Raw genomic sequence first — 14,652 nt, forward strand, 5'->3', positions numbered from 1 at the left:
AAAGGTTCTAATTGTATCTCCTTGCCTGGGAGTCTGCTTATCTGCTTATCTGGTGCTATTTTAAAGCAGAGGCTGGATGGCCATCTATTGGGAGGGTTCTAATTGTATCTCCTTGCCTGGGAGTCTGCTTATCTGCTTCCCTGGTGCTTTTTTAAAGCAGAGGCTGGATGGCCATCTATTGGGAGGGTTCTAATTGTATCTCCTTGCCTGGGAGTCTGCTTATCTGCTTATCTGGTGCTTTTTTAAAGCAGAGGCTGGATGGCCATCTATTGGGAGGGGTCTAATTGTATCTCCTTGCCTGGGAGTCTGAGGAAATTTCCTTCCCTGGTGCTTTTTTAAAGCAGAGGCTGGATGGCCATCTATTGGGAGGGTTCTAATTGTATCTCCTTGCCTGGGAGTCTGAGGAAATTTCCTTCCCTGGTGCTTTTTTAAAGCAGAGGCTGGATGGCCATCTATTGGGAGGGTTCTAATTGTATCTCCTTGCCTGGGAGTCTGAGGAAATTTCCTTCCCTGGTGCTTTTTTAAAGCAGAGGCTGGATGGCCATCTATTGGGAGGGGTCTAATTGTATCTCCTTGCCTGGGAGTCTGAGGAAATTTCCTTCCCTGTTGCTTTTTTAAAGCAGAGGCTGGATGGCCATCTATTGGGAGGGGTCTAATTGTATCTCCTTGCCTGGGAGTCTGAGGAAATTTCCTTCCCTGGTGCTTTTTTAAAGCAGAGGCTGGATGGCCATCTATTGGGAGGGGTCTAATTGTATCTCCTTGCCTGGGAGTCTGAGGAAATTTCCTTCCCTGGTGCTTTTTTAAAGCAGAGGCTGGATGGCCATCTATTGGGAGGGGTCTAATTGTATCTCCTTGCCTGGGAGTCTGAGGAAATTTCCTTCCCTGGTGCTTTTTTAAAGCAGAGGCTGGATGGCCATCTATTGGGAGGGGTCTAATTGTATCTCCTTGCCTGGGAGTCTGAGGAAATTTCCTTCCCTGGTGCTTTTTTAAAGCAGAGGCTGGATGGCCATCTATTCGGAGGGGTCTAATTGTATCTCCTTGCCTGGGAGTCTGAGGAAATTTCCTTCCCTGGTGCTTTTTTAAAGCAGAGGCTGGATGGTCATCTATTCGGAGGGGTCTAATTGTATCTCCTTGCCTGGGAGTCTGCTTATCTGCTTATCTGGTGCTTTTTTAAAGCAGAGGCTGGATGGCCATCTATTGGGAGGGTTCTAATTGTATCTCCTTGCTTGGGAATCTGGGGAAGTTTGCTTATCTGGTTTTTTTTAAAGCAGAGGCTGGATGGCCATCTGTCGGGAGGGTTTTAATTGTATCTCCTTGCCTGGGAGTCTGCTTATCTGCCTATCTGGTGCTTTTTTAAAGCAGAGGCTTGATAGTCATCTGTTAGGACAGGTCCTTTTTTCTCTCTCAAGTCTCTCCTCTTTTTTTCTTTCAAGTCATCCTGCATAAAGGTAACTATCATGTCTCCAGTGGGTTAGTGAAATGATGTCCTTTTGGATTGAAAAAATATTTTCAAGCTATTGATGGTTGAATATGTGGGTACAGAGTTGGTTCAGATAACTTCATATAGCTTTATCAAACCACTTCTTCTTCTTCTTTTAAAATATTTATTCAGGTTTTACATATATATGATAAAAGAAACATGGCAACGCCAAAAGACAAAAGAAAAAGAGAAAAAATAAAAAGGGGGAAAATGTAAAAATAAAATAAAATCAAAAAATAAAGTTCCCTACTTCTGGTCTGTAGGATTCAGGAAGAAAGGCAAGTGGGGTTTATTTATCTGTGGAATAATGTCCAGGGTGGGAGAAAGAGTTCTTGTCTGTTTGAGGCAAGTGTGAATGTAGCAATACAGTAGAGTCTCACTTATCCAACATAAACAGGCCGGCAGAAGCTTGGATAAGCGAATATCTTGGATAATAAGGAGGGATTAAGGAAAAGCCTATTAAAAATCAATTTAGGTTATGATTTTACAAATTAAGCACCAAAACATCATGTTATACAACAAATTTGACAGAAAAAAGTAGTTCAATACGCAGTAATGCTATGTAGTAATTACTGTATTTACGAATTTAGCACCAAAATATCACGATATATTGAAAACATTGACTACAAAAATGTGTTGGATAATCCAGAATGTTGGATAAGTGAGACTCTGCTATACTTTTATTTTTGAGCTATTGGTTTTTTTGGGGGGTGGCAAAATTCGGGGGGGGGATGGCAAAATTCGGGAGGGGGCACCAAAATTCTGTTCGCTTACACTTGAAAATTATCTAGGGCCGGCTCTGCACTCAAACCACTATACCACAGATCTTTATAACCCCCAAGAACATGGTTCATATAAACATCTTGAGAGAGTGTTGTCAAAGGCTTTCATGGCCAGGATCACAGGGTTGTTGTATGTTTTCCGGGCTGTATGGCCATGTTCCAGAAGTATTCTCTCCTGACGTTTCATCCACATCTACAGCAGGCATACCTCACAACCTCTGAGGATGTGGCCATACAGCTCGGAAAACATACAACAATCTTGAGAGAGTTTTTTTGCCATGCTGACTGAGGTTTTCTGGGAGTCATAGTTCAAAAAATTACTTTTCCAAGCTCAGCTAAAGATCATTGTTCATTTTTTTTAATATCTTGTTGTTTCCTGCATTGATCTATAGGGGAGAGAGAATAAGAAGAGGAAGAAAAAGAGGATGAGGAGGAGTTATGAATGCATAAGCATCATAGCTATCCTTTCTGATCTCCCACTTTCCATTTATTGGACAGCAGTTGCTATAACCAACTGGGTTCTGTTCCTCTCTCAATAGCGGAGCAGTTAAATGACATTCCTCCTCATTTCTATGAGCAATCTATAATCCAGCAGGCAGGAGGAGGACCCTTGCCACAATTCCCTTTTAGTGCCAGGGATCACTCATATGAAGCTGAATGGGTCATCAACTAGCTCCTTCCTGAATGACAGGAGAACAGTCCCTTGCCAATTGCAGCAACTGCTCCCAGTAAGTGGGACTGAGGGTAGCTGTGGTCCCTATTTCTCATCTAAACTAAAGGATGAATAGTTTAGGCATCATGGATACAAATCTTTTGGCTATGCATCTGTAACTGCCCAATAGGAATCTAGCCCATATCTCCCTAAATCTACCCATCAGCAGTGGGCAAGGCTACATTTAGCAGGCATTATGTTGGAACTGCTTTCATGCTGGAGATTAAACATCATGGAAATTCCAGCAATGCTGGAGACAAGTCAAGTATATCATTCACTATGCTTGCCTTCTTATCAGGAGGGGAAGGTTAGGCGATATTTATTGAGTTGCACCAAAGCGCCTCTGATCTGTAAATTAGGCTGTTAACATTCACGTGGGTCTCAGAGGAAATAGATGCAGAAGGCGAATTTCACATGAGGCCCAAATGTATTCATAATTTGCCTTGACTGTTCTGGCAACGGTTAGACAGGGTTTGCAACTGCAAAGACCTCATTAGTATGAGGATCAGGTATTTTTCCCCTCCACCATCGCCTGAATCTCTCGGGAGAAAACACATCCTAGTTTACTAAATGCCAACCAAGGCAACAGGAGAAATATGGTCTGCAGTTTTCTGTCTGTAGTTTTCCTCTGAGACATAGCGTTTCCCTCTGCTTTGATGAGCTGCCGTTGGCAGCATTTGGAGAGTTTCAGGGGCAAGAAGGGAAACTGGGTGGATAAAAGCCTTCTCCCTTTTCTAAGCATTAGCTTAAACAATCAGTGGGAAACTATTGGAGATTATGGGGTTCACTATCCTCCAGGTATGCTCCCCAAAGCTTTATACCCCTCACAAATCCATTTTGTGCCTCAAAAAATGGGGACATGATGGCATTTATTTCCATTTTGGGGACTCTCCTGGCCTATGGGCAAGTGTTCTTTCTGTTTTATCAAAAAGTACTCCCCTCTGTCTAAAACGGGCCAAGGATGGGGGCAGGGATCCTCTCTTGTCCTCTAGAGCACTGCTTCTTAACTGTGGGTCCCAACCCCAAATGGAGTCCTTTTAGCTCAATGCTGGGGTCATGAAAAATTTGGCAACAGTAAAAAAGTGGAGCCTCTGGTGGCTCAGTGTGTTAAAGCGCTGAGCTGCTGAACTTGCAAACCGAAAGGTGCCAGGTTCAAACCTGGGGACCAGAGTGAGCGCCTGCTATTAGCTCCAGTTTCTGCCAACCTAGCAGTTCAAAAACATGCAATAGGTACCGCTCCGGCGGGAAAGTAACGGCGTTCTATGCAGTCATGCCGGCCACATGACCTTGGAGGTGTCTACGGACAATGCCGGCTCTTCGGCTTAGAAATGGAGATGAGCACCAACCCCCAGAGTCGGACACTACTGGACTTAATCAGGGGAAACCTTTACCTTTACCTTTAAAAAAGTTTCTGAATGCCATCTAGTGGCTGTTTTAAACACTGCACAAATCTGTTAGCAACAACGTGCAGGGTTTATAGTGGATTCTGCAGAAAATCCTCCAGCCTGTTTAGCAAGCATTGCAAATTCTGGTTTATTATCAGTGAATTTTTACATGGCCCCACATATAAAGAGATAAATTGTATCTTTTTATGTGGGGCCATGTAAAAATTTCTTGGTCAGAAAGGTTGAATGTGGAAGTGCTCCCAGATACCCTAGAAGGTATCTAGGGGCATTTTATTTTATTATTTATTTGAATTCATTACTGTCATTTATTTATTTATTTATTTACAGCATTTATATTCCGCCCTTCTCACCCCGAAGGGGACTCAGGGCGGATCACATTGCACACATAAAGGCAAACATTCAATGCCATGACACAGAACAGAGACAGAGACAAGACGCAGGCACCGGGATGGCCTCGAACTCATGACCTCTTGGTCAGAGTGATTTGTTGATTTGTAGCAGCTGGCTTGCTTTCCAGCCTGCGCCACAGCCCGGTCATCCACAGATACTTAAGTCTGGGGTGTGAGATTCCCACAAAAGTGGAAAAACTGGAAATAAAAAAACTGGAAATAAAAACACCTCCTTGGGAATCTGAGTCCTCCACATGACTCTATGGTCAACGTTTTCCTAAAGGACTGGGGAAATCCTACAATGGTGTACTATTTAGCAATCTTTGGGTCCTCCACCAGAAGCTGACCACAAAGTCAGACTGGAGCAGCTTGAAATTTCTAGAGAGAACATTTTAATCTAATCCCCAAAGTCAACCCTGAAATGTGGAGTAGGGCTGAATATAATTTATACAGCACTTTTCTCTTGGAGTGGAACTCAGTGGCTCACTAGATATTTTTTGGAACAAAACAAAATTGTTGGTTCTCTGGACGGAGCCTGAGAGCTACCTGTGACTTGTAGTTTGCATTTTCCCATCCTCAGAACTGAACAATGCATACTGTGTTCAACTGAATGATACCTTTTCGTAGCTCAAGGCAGAAGACTGGATGTGATGCCTGCAAAAAAATCATTCTGTCCTCCTGTTGGCCTTAGCTCTCATGCAGTGTATCTGCCAATATGCTTTCCTTCACTCTGGTAGATGTTATTACTTTTCCATTTTGCTACCAACTGGTTTAATCTGATAATGCTACTTCTGAATATTACAGAAGCTCTCTGTGTTCATACCGTGCAAAACCACTGCAGAAAGAGGGACCATGAAAGCCAAGAACGGCAGTATTTTTGCTGTTTCCAGTCTTTCCACAATAGTTAGTATGCTTCTGATGTAGGCATATATTTTAAAGGAAGAGCAGGAGGAAGGAAATTGCTTCGGTGCATTTCATTTCTATCTTTATGACATGTCTGGGTGAGGAAGAAACAGCCACTGCGTGCTAGATTACTTTTTCTCTTTGGCATACTACCCAATTTTTAATAATAATAATAATAAAAATAATCAATACGTGTTCTGTTCTGTGGTTGCTTTTTCCTTCATGAATTGGATTAAAGTACACTGACTATATGTTTGTTTAGCTGGCAGTGAGACTGGTTGGAGCACAACTTATTTAATTCAGAGAACAAATGTATTTTGCCTTCCTATCTCTTTTACATGGATGGAACCTGCCACCTTTTCCAGACTAGATATCCCTGGGCAACATTGGACAGTTAGCCATTTAACCATCAGTGGTACAGAAGCTGTATCAACATAGTCTTCATGACACACATTAACTTCCAACAGGAATCTGAATCTTTTAGCCCTTGACTTTTGTCTACAATAAGCAAAGTCAGAGGATACCCCAGAGCTTGCAGGAAAGTCCAGAATGTTCTCAGAGTTTGCAACTGTGAAGCAGCTGGATGATAATTTCAGTCTGCATGTACACATTATTATCACCTGTTATTTCTGATAAGATCAAAATTTGGGCACCTAACCACATGAACAATAAGTAGAGAGTTGCTCTATTTTTTGTCATGCTGTTATGACCTTAGCAGACATGACAGATGATGGCCAGGGCCTTCCAGAACTGCTGGCCAACAAAGAGCAGAAGCAGCAAAACAAGGGAAGAGCCAGCAAAGGTTGGACCATATGGACACATGGCCATAGATTCAACAGCTCTACACTGAATTTGGGGCAGTTCTGGGCCTCAAGGCTCCCGGATTAACCTGCTCCATGTAGACCCATCCAGAAAATCCACATTTCCATTGGCAAGTCTTAAGAGTGTCCAGATCAAAGAAAGTAGTAGTGTCACTCCATTCTGCTTTGGTTAGACCTTGCCCTAGAGTACAGTATGAACCAAGTGTCCACAGGAGTGGCAGCAGTGGTTTCACCTATAAATATTTGGGGAAATATATCATTCAGTAGAGATTTCTAGGTCCTTCAGATGATTCTATGGCATTTTCTCTCCAGACGTTACCATCGTGTTGCTCAAGAAGTCCTAGTAAAGTCATTGAAAGGATGCATTTATATTAAGTATTGAGAGTTTCCAGTTCTTCCTGTATTTATTTTACTTGATTTTTTCCAGGTTTGCATCAAAATTCTTCTTCAAATATCCTGGGTTTGCCACACTTTCCCCAATCCATGTGTGGGAGCGGTTTCTAACATTATTCTGTAATTTGCAGGCAGAGGAGACGCCTTTGGGGCTATGGAGGGAATACCAATACCCACAGTGCCCAAGAAAGAACATATGCATCCACAACAAAAATATGAGCATGCTCATGTCCCTAACAGAATACCTGGCAGAGAATACAATGGCCTGAATCCCATTGGTGTCTTATGCATGTGTGAATTGATGTAAAATGAGGAATAATGTGCAGTGTCAACACACCAATGGAAACACTTGGACATTTTTGTCTGATGAAGGCTACAGAACCAAAGCACACTGTTGTTCCATTGCATGTAGCTACCCCTTATACACCTTATAGGAGCCCTAGGTAGTGGGTTAAACCACTGAGCTGCTGAACTTGCTCATCGAAAGTTCAGCAGTTCAAATCCGGGGAGTGGAGTGAGCTCTCACTGTTAGCCCCAGCTTCTGCCAACCTAGCAGTTCGAAAACATGCAGATGTAAATAAATCAATAGGTGCAGCTCCAGAGGGAAGGTAATGGCACCCCATGCAGTCATGACAGCCACCGAACCTTGGAGGTATCTACGGATAACACCGGCTCTTCAGCTTAGAAATGGAGATGAGCACCAATTCCCAGAGACGGACATGACTAGACTTAATATCAGGGGGAAACCTTTACCCCTTATGCATCCTTTGCTGTCTTAGTTCAGTTGTTCAACATATCCATTCAAGCAGTAGTGTTGTATAGTGCAATTAATGCATAATTGTCTTTGGAGATTTACACTACATAACCACAATGTACGATCTTGGCCCTTTGATTATTATAATATTAACATGAATGAAAACACATTCCCATGGAGTTCTGAACCTTGGTCACACACTAGCATAGTCATTCCATTCTTTCCTCCCACCAGAGAATACCCTGTTTTCCTGAAAATAAAACATCCCCTGAAAATAAGAACTATTAGAGGTTTTGCTGAATTGTTAAATATAAGGCCTCCCCTGAAAATAAGACCTAGCAAAGATTTTGTTTGGAAGCATCCCCGCTGAACAGAACACCAGAGCATGAAGAATTGGTAAATGTACATACCATAGATTGTTGTGCATGGAAATAATGGTAGTAACAAGAAATTCTTGATAGGTTTCACAGTTTGTCTGATTATGCTGGTTTGTGATAACAGCTACTGTACAGTATATAATAAATGTTCATTTTTTGTTCAACAATAAATATGAATTCTTCTTCATGGAAAAATAAGACATCCCCTGAAAATAAGACCTAGTGTACCTTTGGGAGCAAAAATTAATATAAGACACCGACTTATTTTTGGGGAAACACAGTAAGAAGTGGTTTTTGGGGAAAGAAAAAAAACTTGGTTTTTCTATCTCTTCAGATTTGATAACTAAAGAATATATAAATCAAGTTTTGATAGAGACCTATCTTTGTCTGGATTCCTGTAAAAGATAAGAAATTGCATATTAGAAGAACTTTTCTGTCCAATACTGTTATCACTGCCACTCTCATATCTAACCCCACAGCCTCACATCTTAAGCCAGATCTGCCCCTGGAATAGTGGTAGTCCTCTTTTCTCATCTTGAAAAGTAATGTAGTTTTGTTTCATTTCTTTTTGAAATCAGAGGTGCACGAGAAGCTCTCTGTCTGCCAAGGAATGCATAGGACAGGCTATTCTTTTTTGTAATTGATTCTAGAACTCAGAAAAATATTCTGTCCTCCCTTTTTCTTTTGCTTTTGCAAGGGAAAGGTGAAGAAATGACACAGCAGCTACCTTATTCCAACAGTCCGTAGCCCATCAGATCTGAGCAGCCTGTTAATTGATTTTCTTTTGTTGAAAGTAATTAAGTCTGATGTTCTTTCTCAGCTCTTGGCTTCCATTCAAGAAGGTGCTGCAAGGCAATGAAGGCAGTCTGGTTAACAAGCCAAACTGCAGAGATCTCTGCCCACACGGCTAGAGTGCAGACGAAGGAAAACACAGTGTTATGTCTATTAAACCTGTACGAATGTCTGTACAAAGCTTTTCTATTTAAAAGAGACAAAATCAGCTCTAGGTTGACAATCCTGTTGGTGTCTTCAGGATGCATAGATACAGAAACAGAGTTATAACTGTGGTGCCATTGCTCTTTATTCCACATTGTGCATTATGGTGTATTGGTTGCATGGTGAGAAATGGTTCTGCATTTTGCCTTGTAGATCAATTTGCGATGTACACAGTTGCACAATAATATTGTGAATAAGGTTAGGATAAATTTCCTTGGAGCTAGATCTTACTTCAATCTTCACCCTAATTTTTAGATCACACTCAGTGTGTTCCATCTCCTAGGAGTTTGACTTGCATTGTCCCATAGTTGTAGGAAATAGCACCCTTTTTGCATTTCTTCCAGGGTTGCTACAGACTCAGCAACACCCTGATAGTTAACCATCAACAGAGGTTTGTAGCCAGAGGTTTGTAGCCAGCCTTTGCTGTTGTCGGCTTGCAAAAGTATCTTTTTGATCTGGGGATAAAATCTCCATTTTGAAAAGCCTTTTTGCCTTCTGCAAAATAGAGAAAAGAACTCAGATGTGCTTGTGTGGTCAAGCCAGGCCAGCTCAGACAAGCCATCGTAAATACTAACTTCTTGCCTTTAAAACTAGTTCTGAGCTTAGATAGGGGAAAACCTGCTCTTTCTAAAATAGCAACTCAGCACTAGGGCAGAGAATATCCCAGGATTTCTCTGCCATTGGAAGAAGCTCTAACTACTTCGTCTCCAAGCTAGCTTTGAGTTTAGACAGGGAAAGACCTGCTCTTTCTGATATAGCAACTCAGGGTTAGGGTAAAGCGCATTCCAGGATCTATCCACCTTAAGAAGAAGTTATCCCAGCAACCAAAGGGAAAGGTAAAAAGAAACATCTGCATGATTTTATAAGTTGACTATTTGTATTTGTAACCTCAAAAAATTGTGCCAAGCCTGTCAAGAACTTTGAGAAAATAAAAATCTTGTTTGATGTTCAATTTGGAGTGGCCTAAGTTGCTGGGACTCCTGAGCTTCAATGTAAGGCCCCCACAGTCCACCCGGCAAAGAAAGGAGCACATCTTAATTTCAATTGGGGGTGCCTCGGTGTGACGGCACACAGTGAATCAAATAAGTGCAAATTCAACACATTGTGCCAACATGACTAAAATGTGACTGTCATACTTTGATAGTACAGTAGAGTCTCACTTATCCAAGTTAAACGGGCCGGCAGAAGCTTGGATAAGTGAATAACTTGGATAATAAGGAGGGATTAAGGAAAAGCCTATTAAACATCAAATTAGGTTATGATTTTACAAATTAAGCACCAAAACTTCATGTTATACAACAAATTTGACAGAAAAAGTAGTTCAATACTCAGTAATGTTATGTTGTAATTACTGTATTTACGAATTTAGCACCAAAATATCACGATATATTGAAAACATTGACTACAAAAATGGCTTGGATTATCCAGAGGCTTGGATAAGCGAGGCTTGGATTAGTGAGACTCTACTGTATCTTGAGAAGAGAGGACTCATTGGAAAAGACAATAATAGTGGAGGGCAGCAGGAAAAGAGGAAGACTACATTCCAAAAGGATATATTCAATCAAGGAACGATAGCACTGACTTTCCAAGGCCTGAGCAAAGCTATTGAGGATAGGGAGCCTTGGAGACTTTGCATTCATAGAGTTTCTGTACGTTGATGTTGACTTGACAACAGAAGACAATAAGATGGGCCTATTGTACTTGAAACCACAAAAAGATGTAGGCCATAGGACTTTTGTAATGATTCTATTTGAACTACATAAAACTACATCATGGGTATACAAAAAGAAAAGTAACACAAAAATGAAAAACCATAACAAATATCACATGCTACAAACAACTGCATAGATGCACATACTCCACAACTAACATACTACCTCAGCAATAGCGATCCAAAAGTAAACCAAACAAAAAAGGGTTACATGCCACTTCTAACTTTGTGATGATAGATACTATACTAATTCTTTCTCCCCTATAGTTTATATAAAAAAATAACACTAATGCATATTTCTAGTTTAAGTACTCCTACAAATAAGCACAGCTATTTATTTTAACTAAAATGTAAAGTTAACTCTGAGCCAAGTCTTTTCTTATTTCTTTGGCATATGTAAATAAATATACTGGGGAGGCAACAATCTCATGGCTTTCTGGAGAGAGCATGTCTGCAAGCTCATGGTTTTGAAGGAGAGGCCAAGAACTGCCAGCCTCTGCAAATGAGGAAGGCATTCGCTGCTTCCAAGTATAAGAGGAGAATCTCGAGCAAATGTTGCTGCATCGGGAGAGAGGCCAGAGGAGTTAACAGTGTCTGGAGATGTGAAAAGGAGAGAGACAGGAAAGAGGATCACACTAAAGACAGAGAGGGGAATGGGAGGGAAGCCAAAGCAGCTCGACAAAAGGGATTCAAGAGAGAAAGCTAAAGTAGTGCAACTCAAAGCGATGGTCGCTAGACTAGTGCCAGCCAGTATGTTAATTGCTGACAGCCTGCAGCAAGTTTCCAGGAAAGAAAGAAAGACATTGCAATCAGTAGACATAAATATGGTGGCTGATTCATGCTGCATTTAAGGAAAAAACCTTCCTGGTTCACCCCTGTCTGAGAACTAGGACTCTACATAATTATAGCAGTTTGATTGCACTTTAACTACCATGGCTGCCTCCTTTACCATTGGCTGCGCCAAACATCATCCCTGGATGACAATTCTAAGTGCCATTCCCTAACCAAGGACTTCTTAAACCTTTTCAATTTGTGACCCTTTCCTGCTTGAGAATTTCTTTTGTGACCCCTTTTGACCTGAAACATTTTTATATAACACCAGGTATATATATATAGCAGCTTTAAGTTTCCTTCGAGGGAGATAAAGCAGGGTATAAATGATTATAATTATAATATAGTTATGTAAAATAGGTATAGACATCACACATTTTCTGATAACAAATCAGCATTTGCAAGGCTTGCTAAATAGGCTGATTTTCCTTTTTATGATACACAACTGAAGCATTTTCTGCAGGGTTCTCCAAACACCACACAAGAAATTCGTGTAAGTGTCTAAAACAGCCACTAGGTGGCATGGAGAAACCTTTTACTGTTATATATTTTTCATGACCCATGAAAAATATATAACTCCATTTGGGGTCAAGGGCCTTTAAGAAGCAGTACTCTAAACTACATATATTTGGATTCTGTAGGATGTCGCTATGGGAGTTATAATGTAAAGCTTGTGTGTGAATGTGAGGAAGGAAGGGATGGAGCATGTGATTTGCCCAATGTCACTTAATGAGTTCCATGGCAGTGTTTCCATACTGATTTGCTGGGTTATTTGTTTGTTTTGGATTCCTAATCCAACACTCAGTTGCTGGCTGAATACCAAAAGAGAAAGCAGGAAAGCATCAAGACACAACCACAGGGCCGGGCTGTGGCGCAGCTGGCTAGTAACCAGCTGCAATAAATCACTACTGACCGAGAGGTCATGAGTTCGAAGCCCGGGTCGGGTTAAGCCCCTGACCATTAAATAGCCCAGCTTGTTGTTGACCTATGCAGCCCCAAAAGACAGTTGCATCTGTCAATTAGGGAAATTTAGGTACGCTTTATGCGGGAGGCTAATTTAACTAATTTACAACATCATAATACTGCCAGCAAAACACAAGAAATGGAATGAGGAAGTACAGCCACTACTGGACTACAGCTCCCCCTGTGGCCGGAATCGTGAATCTGGAAAAAAATGTTAAATGCCTCTGTGTCTGTCTATATATGTTGTTTGTCTGTTGGCATTGAATGTTTGCATTGTATGTGTTCATTGTAATCCGCCCTGAGTCCCCTTCAGGGTGAGAAGGGCGGAATATAAATGCCATAAATAAATAAATAAATAAACCCCATTGGGGGATTCCTTTTTTCTGCTGTATCACCTCTAGTTCTTCCTTTAATGTCTTTAATGTCTTAATGTATTTCATGTCTCTCCCCCGGAGTGTGGTGGAGCCTCCTTCTTTGGAGGCTTTTAAACAGAGGCTGGATGGCCATCTGTCGGGGGTGCTTTGAATGCGATTTCCTGCTTCTTGGGAGGGGGTTAGACTGGATGGCCCGTGAGGTCTCTTCCAACTCTACTATTCTATGATTCTATGATTCAGTGTCCTACAATAGAATTTTTAATTTCTTGTGGCACCAGAGCTCTCTGACAGAAACGGGTAAATATTAGGCTTGATCGATCCACGAAAAATTTGATTCTAAACTCGTTTCAAAACTAGAGGGGGGCAGCTTTTCGTTTCTGATGGTATTTCCGAATTTGGCCCCCCAAAAAATTCGAAATTAACGAAAATTCGTTATTTTCTAAATTAATTCGTTAATGGCAGACGCGCATGCGCAATTCCCAAAAACAGCACAGAGGGAGAGGACTTTACAGGACTCTCCCACCCTCATTTTTTGAGGGATCTTCTTCCAACTTGGTACAGTGGTAGAACACATTTAACACTGATAGCTCACCAAAATTTGGAACGTTTCCCTTATCCTCTGATTTTTGGCGAATTTTCATAGCTTTTATAATAAACCATTTTTTAATAATTGCAGAAATCTGTTCCTGGTTTGAAAGTCTTATTTCCTGTTAAATTGGGTTGTCTTTACTGTGAAAGTCATTGTTCTACTTCAGAAACTTTGTTTTTGTGGCTGAAACTTTGTTAAATTGGTGTGTGTGTGATATATACTGTGTATATATAATATATATATAGTCCCTGCATAATGTGTGTGTGTGTGTGTGTGTGTATAGGTAAAGGTAAAGGTATCCCTTGACGTTAAGTTCAGTCATGTCTGTCTCTGGGAGTTGGTGCTCATCTCCATTTCTAAGCCCAAGAGCCAGTGTTGTCCATAGACACCTCCAAGGTCATGTGGCCGGCATGACTACATGGAGTGCCATTACCTTCCCGCCACAGCGGTACCTATTGATCTACTCACATTGGCATGTTTTCAAGCTGCTAGGTTGGCAGAAGCTGGAGCTAACAGCAGGCACTCACTCTGCTCCCGGGATTTGAACCTGGGACCTTTCGGTCTGCAAGTTCAGCAGCTCAGTGCTTTAACACACTTCGCCATCGGGGCTCATGTATATATAATATACATACACATACACACAATGTGGAGAATATGTGGAAAGGTAGATAGATAAGTTGGGAGCCACAGCGAAGGCACCTTCCTGGGAGCAAGGTCTAATAATAATAATAATAATAATAATAATAATAATAATAATAATAATAATAATAATAAAATCCCTTACAATATCCAAGATGGCTCACTGCTACAGAATCTTGGGAGGTTTAGTTTGATATGGTACCATTATTGGCAGAGAAAGCTAAGCTGTAGGAGTTGAAATCCAATCATTTATCCTCCCTATAGAATCAATTTTATATGCATTTTTAGCTACAGAAAAGCTAAAATCAGGACAGTAAAAGAACAACACCCAGAAAATGGGAATTCCAGACAGGAAACAATCAGGGCCAGCTAATACCTCCCAACAAAGGATTCCCCCAGGTAGGAAGCAGCCAGGCTTTGAAGCTGCAAGGCTATTCAATGCTAATCAAGGTGACCAATTGCAACATTCACACTTGCCTCCCACAGACAAGAGTTCTTTCTCCCACCCTGGACCTTCCACAGATATATAAAC

The sequence above is a fragment of the Anolis carolinensis genome, chromosome 4 (assembly GCF_035594765.1).
Source record: "Anolis carolinensis isolate JA03-04 chromosome 4, rAnoCar3.1.pri, whole genome shotgun sequence".
Classification (NCBI taxonomy): domain Eukaryota; kingdom Metazoa; phylum Chordata; class Lepidosauria; order Squamata; family Dactyloidae; genus Anolis; species Anolis carolinensis.